Source organism: Thalia democratica, chromosome 6 (assembly GCF_965202585.1).
Source record: "Thalia democratica chromosome 6, ktThaDemo2.hap1.1, whole genome shotgun sequence".
NCBI classification, from domain to species: domain Eukaryota; kingdom Metazoa; phylum Chordata; class Thaliacea; order Salpida; family Salpidae; genus Thalia; species Thalia democratica.
In genome coordinates this window covers 59,712,034-59,722,916 of record NC_139170.1, presented here as the reverse complement: position 1 = coordinate 59,722,916, position 10,883 = coordinate 59,712,034, and positions in this window count along the sequence as shown.

The window sequence follows — 10,883 nt, the reverse complement described above, 5'->3', positions numbered from 1 at the left end:
TAAAATATATTATAGCATACCATTTTGTATTATTGCATTATTTATATTATTATAACTATAAGTTAAAAACTACTATTTTAAGTTTGTATTTAGAATAATAAATTAAAGTATAAAATTTTAGTGTTACACAATGTGTCATTGTTTTTCTAACAAAACTGATAGAACTCAAAAGTACTAAAAGATTTGTATCAGAATTTGTTTTTAAATTCTAAAACTAGAGTCATTTACTTTTTAACTTTTTTTTCAAAACTATTGCTTATTCTATTATCACAACTTGAAAAAAATCCTGTAAGTTTAAAGCTTCTATATCAAAAAGTAAAAAAAAATAAGTTAAATTTATATAAAATTTCAAGGAAAATGACAATGAACGAACTGCAGCCCATAGGTTTGTATCAGAAATTTTAAACCAAACAGACTATACATCTAAAGCTGACTTTTTTTTTTAATTTTCTTCTTTTTTTACCATCCAAACCCAATGCTACTTTTGTTTTGTTAGGTTGTCTTTCCAGACTAACTTAAAGTTTAAAAGCTGTACAATTAAAAGGGGATAGGTCAAATACGCACAAAGACACTTTTGCACAAAGGGTCATTTTTGCACCAAAGTGAACAAAATAATTAAAAATATATATACTGATAATAATAAACAAAAAAATCATAAAAAACATGGATCAATTTTGTCACCCCTGGGGTCATTATTTTTACTCGTCAAAAGCTGGGTCATTTTTTTTTTACTTGATCTTAAAAAACAAACCAAGGGTGAAGGTTAGGGGTAACAGTGGTAGTAAAAAAAATATAAAATAATTAAAAAACAACAAAGTAAAAAATTAAAATTAAGTACAAAGAAAAAAATGTTTGTAAAAAATAGAATTACCAACCAAGAGTAAGGGTTAGGGGTAACAGTGATAAAAAAAAATTTAATCAAAAAAAAAGTAACCAAATGTAAAGGTAAGGGTTAGGGTGACAGTGATAACTAAATAAAATGAAAACAAAAAAATAATTAATTAATTTAAACACAAGTTACTGACTAAGGGCAAAAGGTTAGAGGTAAAGGTGATAGTAAAAAGAAAAATATATACAAAAATCAAACCATGCAAAATTGTCTTTGTGCAAAAGTGTCTTTGAGTAAAAGTATCCATATGTGCAAATTTGACACCTTCCCAATTGAGAGTTTTATATTGTAACTAGTTGTTGAAAGGATTTTAGTTATACAGTAAACTCATAAGGTGGTTTTAACAATTTTATCTCATGTCACAGACTTTCATTTACCAGAAGTATTTCACACCATAACAAATTACCGTTGTAAGACTAAAGAGATTGAAATTTAATGCCATATCAGTTTAAGGCATTTTTCACAAAAAATAATGTTGACTCTTAATTGAAATGAAAGCACAAAGTATAACATACAAGTCAGTTTAAACAATTAAAACTTATAATTGTCTATTGACACAAAGTTATTTTTTCAAAAGTACTTATAAGTTACTTATACCTGTAAGTTTACTCTTTTAACTTTTTTTTACATTTTTAGCATCTCAAACTATCAGAAAAAACACCTTAAATAGTTAAAGGTATTTGTATTCCTGGAAACTTAAAAATTAAAAAAAAAGTTTTTTGATATAAAAATGAGCTGTTTGTTGAAAATGTGTCGTTGATAAATAAACATTTGTTAATTTTCATAACTGATCTGGTCAAAGAGCAAAGGGTAACCACTGGAAAAAAAATTAAGATCTAGTGTTAAAATACTAAATTCACTGGAAAATTGTTTCTAAATAAAAAGTTTAAATGATATGCTAGAAGACATAATAGGTGGATAAAAACTCATAAATTTGTAATTTAAGTACTTCAGCTAGTTTATGTCTTGTGGCTTAAGGTTTCTTAAATGTGAACAATATTTTCTAGAACGACTTTTTTTTCTGTGCACAAAAACCTAAAAGACCCATTAACTTTTTTTACATATTTTTTCTGAAAATAATTTTAAACACATTTAATTTACATATTTTTATAAAACAACTTTTTACCTATTTAATCAATAAAATTGATACCAAACTTTACAATAAATTTAAAAAATTTAAATGTTCTTCAAAAGAAAAAAAAACATTTATGCAGACATTTAGGCCATAGGGTGTCAAACTACTTATATTTTACATAAAAAACTACGCCTCTGGTTGTTTTTAACTGTATTGAGAAATTCTAAGTGACTTATGAGCTATAACCAATCAAAGCTAGATAGTTCTTTATAGGAGTCAAATCAAAAAGGATGTAAATTTAAAATCTCAAAATAAATATATAATTTCAGCAATTGTTTAATACAACTTACTCATTTATCAAATAGTAACTTTTAATACCTCATTCATTTTGAACAACTAGTAAAAAACAGATTTTAAATCTAAACATGTTTTATTTAACTAAATAAACATAATTGTATAATTATTTTTAGTATGAGTCTACTTATAATTGAATATATATTATTAAATGTAATAAACAACTTGTTTTATTCAAATCCGTAAACGCTTATAAACGTTTATTTATTACATTTTTAAGTAGTATTTTCATACAGTTATAAATTTTTGTATAAAAAATGTTTGCAAATTTTAGCATACATACCTTTACTTTAGAAAATCTTGTTTAATTGTTCACAAATTATTAGTTTCAAAATAAAACTCACTTGGTATTATTTGTCTTGATCATTATATCATAATAAGCTAGACCTAAATACTTGATACTAAATCGTTATGGTTTTTTAAAATTCAGAAAAAAAACATAAGTATTACTATATTAAGTCAACTTCATTACACATTCATACCTTAATATTATTAATATTATAAATAAAAACAAAAAAAAATTGTAAATCTTAAGTCATAAAACATTTTAAATGTTCTTTTTTTTCTAAATGGCTTCCTACAAGTTGTCTGTAAAGTTGAAAATAATGTTTCATGAAAACTTAAACAAATTTGTTAGAAAATGAAGGCACCAAAAATTTAATGAATTTTTTCAAAATTCTGAGAAAACCAACTTGAAGAATTTTTATTTCATATTTGATTATAGATTTATTTCTAAATCTAATAATGTTTTAATTTAAAACTTTTTAAATAGACGTTTTTCCTTTTCTAAAACTTTTTTTTAGATTTATTGTAAATTAAGGTTCTGTTTTCTACTAAAATCAGAAGTGCCTCAGTAAAACTTTCTTAAAACCAAACTTGGAAAACTTTTTAAACTTCTAACTTTTTTGTGATAACTGCTACATTTAGAACAGTTGCAAGCTAAAAACTTAAAAATCATATTTTTCAGCTTCCATACAGTTTAAATTGAGCTTATTCAAAAGAATCTGGGCAGCAACCTAAGCAAATTTTTACTGTGACATTTAAACACATTTTAGGTGTTATTTTAAGAGGTAACAGCAAATGTAGTCAAGAAAATCCAAACAAACATATATCCTTTCAGAACCAATAAAATAACTAATACTTATACATTTACGTTTTCAAATACTTTTACAGGGAGGATTGCTATACCCTACTGGTGAACGGGTCAAAATTGCTCAAGAGGACTAAATTGCACAAAGACAATTTTAAACCAAGGGTCAGTTTTGCACAAGTTACAATTTGGCACGGAGGGTCATTTTTGCATGAGAGTAAAAAAAACAGAAAATATATACATATATATTTAAAAAAATTAAAAGATATATTAATAAAAAAACAAAAACAAAAAAAGTTACTGACCGAGGGTTGTAAGGGTTAGGGGTAACATTGATAAGACAAATCAAAAAAATACAAAAAATTAAAAAAATTAACTAATATTACAAACAAACAAGCTACCAACCAAGGGTAAGGGTAGTAGTTGATAGTTAAGTAAAATAAATAAGTAAACTAAAATGACATTAAAAAAAAAAAATTCAACCCGTGCAAAATATTCAAAAGTAATCCTTTGTGCAATTTTGTCATTGTGCAACTTAGTCTTTGGGCAATTTTGTCCATTTGTGCAAAAGTGTCTTTGTGCAATTTAGTCCCTTTTGAAATTTAGTCCTCTTGTGCAAATTTGACAGCTACCCATCCTACTGAAATAAGCCGCAATCTGATTAAATAAAGAAAATTATCAATTAATGGTGAAATTTTTAACAGTTAAAAAAACATTTTATCTCTTATTTAAAGTAATTTAACTAATTATAAAAAATAACATTTAAGATTAATATTTTAACATCAGTATCAAACTTTACCTTTTGCAACAGCTAATGTTTTATGGAAAATTAAGTTTAGTTTTCTAAAGTAGGCATTATAGCTCTGATGATATCCATGATATTAAGATGATTTTTGCTCTTTAGCTAAAAGAGCAAAATAAGATATAAACTAATATAAGAGCTGTTATTTTATTTAGGGCATAGGAAGGTTTTCACTTTTTTACAATTTGATCTTATTTTATAGAGTTTTAACTAAGCTACAAGATGCTTTCTACAGATTTTAAAAATTAAAATAATTTTTGAGATACAGCAAGTCAAGGTCAGAGGCAACAACAGGTTTCTTATGGGAGGCGCAAACTAAAGCAGCAAAAAAATACTTTCACTAAAATTCTGTCTTCTCCTACGTTTATTGAGACAAATACCTCAAACTTTAAGGAAGTGTTTGTTGCAATATATATAGAATTCTGTTGAAAGCTATTTAAAAAAATAAAAATGAATGAAAAATTTATAAAAAAAAATTAAAAAAAAAAATTTTTTTTGAAATAAAACTTTTAATTTTTTAATTTTTATAAATTTTCTTCGGACAGATTTTTTTAAATATTGCAAACAATATTTCCTGAATGGTTGAGGTAGTTATAAGAAAAACCTAGGAGAAGATAGATTTTTAGTGATTACTAGTTATTAGTTGTTTTAGCTAATCCTTTCCATAAGGAACCAATTGTAGTTCTCTGACTTCAACCGGCTATATCTCAAATATAATTTTAAGTTTATAAATCTGTAAATTGCAACTTTTAGTTTAGTTATACACTCAATAAAATAAGACTAGGTTGTAAAAAAGGTAATTTCACCCCCTATGCTATGCTATGCTAAGGTAGTAATTACAAAATTAAGTTTGGGAAAAACATCCTGAAAGTCCAAGAAAAGATTTATTGTTGCAATATGGCATATTACTGATGTTTTTTATAAAAAAGAGACCCAGTTTATTGAAATAAAACCTTTTTTTATTTTAAAAACATCAGTCTTACTCCTCCCTCTACAACCAAAAAATATTAAACAACAAATCTTTGGTGGAAATTTGAAAAAACATATATTGCTACAAGTAAGTTAAAATCAATTATTTTTTATTTTTAGATTACTCTTTAATAAACTCTTATATTGTATAAATAATAGCTTTGTTTTAATATAACCTCTATAATCATTTGTAGCTAAAATTAGATTACTATACTTTAAGTAATAAATCATATAATTATCAAAAATAGAGTCGTTTTAAAACTTATAAACTAATTTGAGCAATACTTTTGAGTTATATCAATAAAATGATAAAATTTTAACATAACTTAGTTCAAATCCTTGTTAGACAATTACTATGTAAGCTAAAGCAGTGTTTGTTTTTTAGCATTTGCTGCTAAAATTTGAGCCAATCAAATGCCTTTAAACCTCTTTCATAAAACCTGATAAAATGGTTTAATTATAACACTAAGCAAAGAATTTTCGAAAGCTTAAAGTTTTTGTTGTATTTTAAATAACAATTTACACATAATATTAACCTAAAAACACTTAGTTACTAATTTATTCAATAACACTAATTCCATTAATTATTTTATTGTTTTTAATAACTTTAATAATTTTCCCTGCTTTTCCAAAGACAATTATCGTTGCAAGGGGTAGAAAAAAGAGATTGAGTTAAGTGAGACTGATGTTTTTTTCACCACAAAATTTTTTTTTAAGTTGCTTTAAAAAAGTTAAAAAATATATTATGTAAAGACTTAATATTATAAAGTTATACGTAAAAAACAAAAAACATAACAAATAGTTTTGAATACATGTATTTTCAACTACACACATACATTAAAAAATATATACGTTAAAAAAAAATTATTAAAGTTATTAAAAACAATAAAATAATTAATGGAATTAGTGTTATTAAATAAATTAGTAACTAAGTGGTTTTAGGTTAATATTATGTGTAAATTGGGGCTGAATATTCTACACATGTGTCGCTGATTGGCTGATCTATATTCATAGAGATAAAACTATCCAACCGTAAATTTTGATGCTATTCATCATATTTTGGAGCCACAAGTTGTTACAAGTTAGCAAAAGACTCAGTTTGAAATTTAAAAGTCTGTTCTCAAATATTAAACCTTACTAGTTTCAGAAATTTGTATACAATTTAACTGTAATGCATCTGTAGGATGAGAAAAAAATATTATATAATAATTTAAATTAGGATTATTTATTTTTACTGCTAATATAAGGTTATGAGTGGTGGGGTTCATTAATTTGGTTTTTAAATTCACTGTAATTACCTAGTATGAAGTTGCACCAATGTCAAGCTGAAATTATATTGAATTTAATGTCTTTCTAACCATTATTTTAGGCTAAAAATTAATGTTTTATGCTAACTATGTTTAGCCTGAAATATACTTTGTATTAAACAAGATTTAAATACATAGCGAGAATAAAATTTATTTATGACAAACTAAAGTATTCGATTGATTATGTTTTACAATTTCATAATCATTATAAAAAATTAAAAAGATTTAAGTTCTTTATATTGTTTAATAAAAGCAATTATATATTTAAGTTTTATTAATTTATTATATATAACTCAATTTATGTACTTATAAATATAAATTTTTAGCCAAAAATTATAGTTAAGAATGCATCAAATACAATATAATATCAGTTAGATATTGGTGCAACATCATACTAGATAATTATCAAATTCACATTGGCTCTTATTTAATAAAATATATATAGGATTGCCACACACTAATGAGCTCAGAGAAATTTCAAATAATAGAAAATCTCAGGGAAACTCACGAAATTTTTAATTTTTTTAAACTCTGGGAAACTCAAAGTAGTTTTAAGATTTTTAAGAAAACCTCAGGAAAATTTTTTAAATAGTTTATTAAAAGTATTTAAGGATTTGAAAAGGTTTACTCACAGAAGATTTTATGATTCAAAGAGTGGCAAACAAATATATATTAGGATTTAAGTTATACTATTTCTTGAAGTATTAGCTTATAATATTTACAGTTATAGTTAGTTTTAATTAATTTCAGGTTAAATGTATAAAATAAAGTTCACTGGGTAACCTAGGCCTCTGATTGTTGTTATAACTTTGTTTTGGATCTAAAACATTGTTTGAACAACAGATATCTAATTTGCCACAAGAACTTTTTTTAAGGGTATAGGGGGTTAAAGCCAATCACTTCCATGTTTTTGTTTATTTATATAACTATGATTCTTCCATTAAATAAGCATAAGGTAATTACAGTTGAGGCCAGGGGGTTACATCCATGTAAGATACTCACTAAGTTTTTAAAACATATATGTTTTATATTTTAAGGGTATCTTTAAGAAGTACGCATCCGTGTAAGGTAAGAATAAACTTAGGGGCATAGGGGGGTTAAAACACTTTTTTTAGAGTAAATATTAGTTTAAATTTAGTTAAAGGCCAGTTATTCATTCAGAAAAAGTGTAACCCCCCTGTAAAATTAAATCTAAGGGCATAGGGGGATTAAAACTCTCTTTTTTCGTAATGTGATCTTGTTTTGTATAGTTTTTAATAAGCTACAAGTTGCTTTTTACAGACTTTTAAGATTCAAAATAACTTTTGAAATATAGCCGGTCAAAGACGGAGGCAACAATAGGTTCCATATGGGAGGCACAACTAAAACAGCAAATAACTAGAGTTCACTAAAGATATATCTCCTAGCATTTTTGAAATTACTATCACAAATTTTTAGGAAATGTTCCTTGCAATATTTAAAGGAATTATTAAAATTATTAAAAAAAATATATATAAAAAATAAAACAATTTTTTTTTGTTTTTTTGTTATAAAATTTTTATTTTATTTTTTGCAAAATACTTTTCTAAACATTGCAAGGAACATTTCCTAAAAATGTGAGGTAGTTATCTCACACAAAACCTAGGAGAAGATATATTCTTAGTGATTTCTAGTTATTTGCTGTTTTAGTTGTGCCTCCCATAAAGAACCTATTGTTGCTTCCGACTTTGACCGGCTATTTCTCAAAGATTGTTTTAAATATTTTAAATCTGTAAATAGCATCTTGTAGCTCAGTAAAAACTATATAAAATAAGATCACATTCTAAAAAAGTGTTTTAACCCCCCTATGCCCTTAAACTTATTCTTATCTTACACGGATGCGTACTTCTTAAAGATATTCTTTGAATGTAATAGATAAATAATAATTGGCTTTTATTTATTCTTTATAATTCTATGTGGTTACTTACATAATTATATAAATAAATAAAAATATGGAAGTTTGGGCTTTGAACCCTAACACAGGTGTTTCTGAGCAAAAATACACTACCTTAACCACTCGTCCATGTTGCCTGTGGTGTATCAGCACATTTTGTGTTTATTCATTTAGAAATTTTAACAATTTTTCAAAAGCATTGAAATTTATTAATAAATACTGATTCAATAAAATATGATAACATAATTAATTATGTACCTATTTTGTTAACATAACAAAACAACTAAATTAATATTTAAATTAATTTCATCATTATATTTAATCAAGTATAATACTTGCGATTAAAAAAATACAAAACAACAAAACAAAAACTATACGTAATACACACAACAAGTTAATACATAAAACAAACAAGATAATTGACTTACTTAAACTAAAAAAAAGTAATAGTTACCTTAATTTAAACTGTTATGCCTAAGTATAAGCTTAATATTTATACTTACATTTAATAAACTTTTTTGAATCCTACGCCTACCCCTTACACTCATTTTATTTCTAAACTATATGGATCTCATAAAATTTACTCCTTTATTAAACTAACTCTTAATTATTTTTAGAGTTTTGTTTATCAATAATTTTAAAACTTTTTCAACTATATTCTTTATGTTTATTTTCGCCAAAAAAAAAAACTATTTTTAAGTTTATATTAAAAACTTGCTTAAATATTTTTTTACTATATTTTGTTTATATGTGATAAAAATCTCGAATCAAGATGTTTTGTAAGCATTTTGTGTTATTTTTTATTTAAAATTTTGTTTTCTCTGAGTGTTTTCAATGAAAACAGCTTAAATACAAATGAAAAATATTGTTTTAAAGAACAAAGAATTAATAAAATTCATTACTAAACGGTTATCAACCAATGAATATTTAAAATAAAGTTTTTGATTGTACGAACCTTGATTTAATTCCTTTGGTAAACCTGTTTTGATCATATATTTAATATTCTGTCATTTATGTATTAAAGGGTTATAAGTAGAATTCAAAATGTTTTTAAAGTGTATTCTTGTCTCTTAAAACGTGTAATTTTATTTATACTTAATTTTTTTATAAACTTCTCAACAAACCATCTTTTAATAATATTTTGATATTTACATACAAAAAATTGATCTTTATATGAAGTTTAAACGACGTTTTATTGTTTATTTTATATAGAAAATGTACTAAATACCATTGTTTTTATTGAAACTGATTAAGTTAAAACGTTTTTAGGTTTTCTTATTTTTTTCTGAGTTTTAACATAAAAATTTAATCACTATTGATTATTTTATATTTTTTTACCCCAAAGTACGTTTTTTTGTAATTGTTTATTTTAAAATTTACGTAAATTTGGTTTTTTATAGGTATTTATTAAAAAGATTATTAATACTTAGTGGTTTATAAAAACACTAATTAAATTATTAAAAACTAACTGTTTTATGTTATATTACTTAAATTAGTTATTTTTCAAGTTAACTTAATACATCTAAGTTTAAAACATTATAGTTGTTTTAGATTTTTTATTAACAATATGTTTGCGTTTTTAAAGATATCGCATCATTTTGTCCCTGGTTTCGTAATAATTTGATTAATTTAAAACTTTTTTATGCTCTTTAGCGCTTTAAATTTTAAACAAATCAGCGACGCATTGGTGGAATATTCAGCAGGGAAAAGCAAGTGTATTGCATCAGGATCAGGACCTCAGGGGTAATTTTACCTCATCCATTTATACTTAACTTTTGTTAGCACAAATAATTACAACATTTAAAAAGATTTTTGAATTATTTTTTTGATAAGAACAATTCGTGTATCAAAAATAATTAAAAAAATACATCATCGTTATAAAATATTTTACGAACGATCTAGTCAGGTTCAATAGTTCAAAACATAAAAAAAGATTCTAGTGATAGATAAAACATTATATGTTTTTTCAACAATTGTATCTTTAATTCAGAAACCGACACGGCAAACTTTCAAGAGTAAGAGAATATTTTGGTAGTCAACATTTTTACCAAAATATTTTGCTTGTCTGCCGTTTGCCGACCTTAATGTTGTATTTGTCTTAACGTATATCAAAACACTACACAAAAAATTGATAAGTAAATCAGTTTTCAGTGTTCTATAAATTATCTAAATGGAAATAAATAAAAAACTAAAAAAATCATATATTTAGCTTATTTTAAAAACATTCAATAGACGTCCAGCATAAAAATAGCCTGTTTTTTTTTGTTTAAAAAAATTCTTACACGTTTAATTGATAATATAACATTGCTTGTTGTATAAACTTATTTTTATTTTTAAAGTAAAAACAAACTGTCTATAAACATATTTTTCAATATTAAAACTGGAAAATATTAATAACGATTGTTATGATTTCAAATATCATATTCAAGTTCTAAGCTTAATCAGTTAATATCAGAAATTCTAAAAAGTCATTTTGTTACAGTAA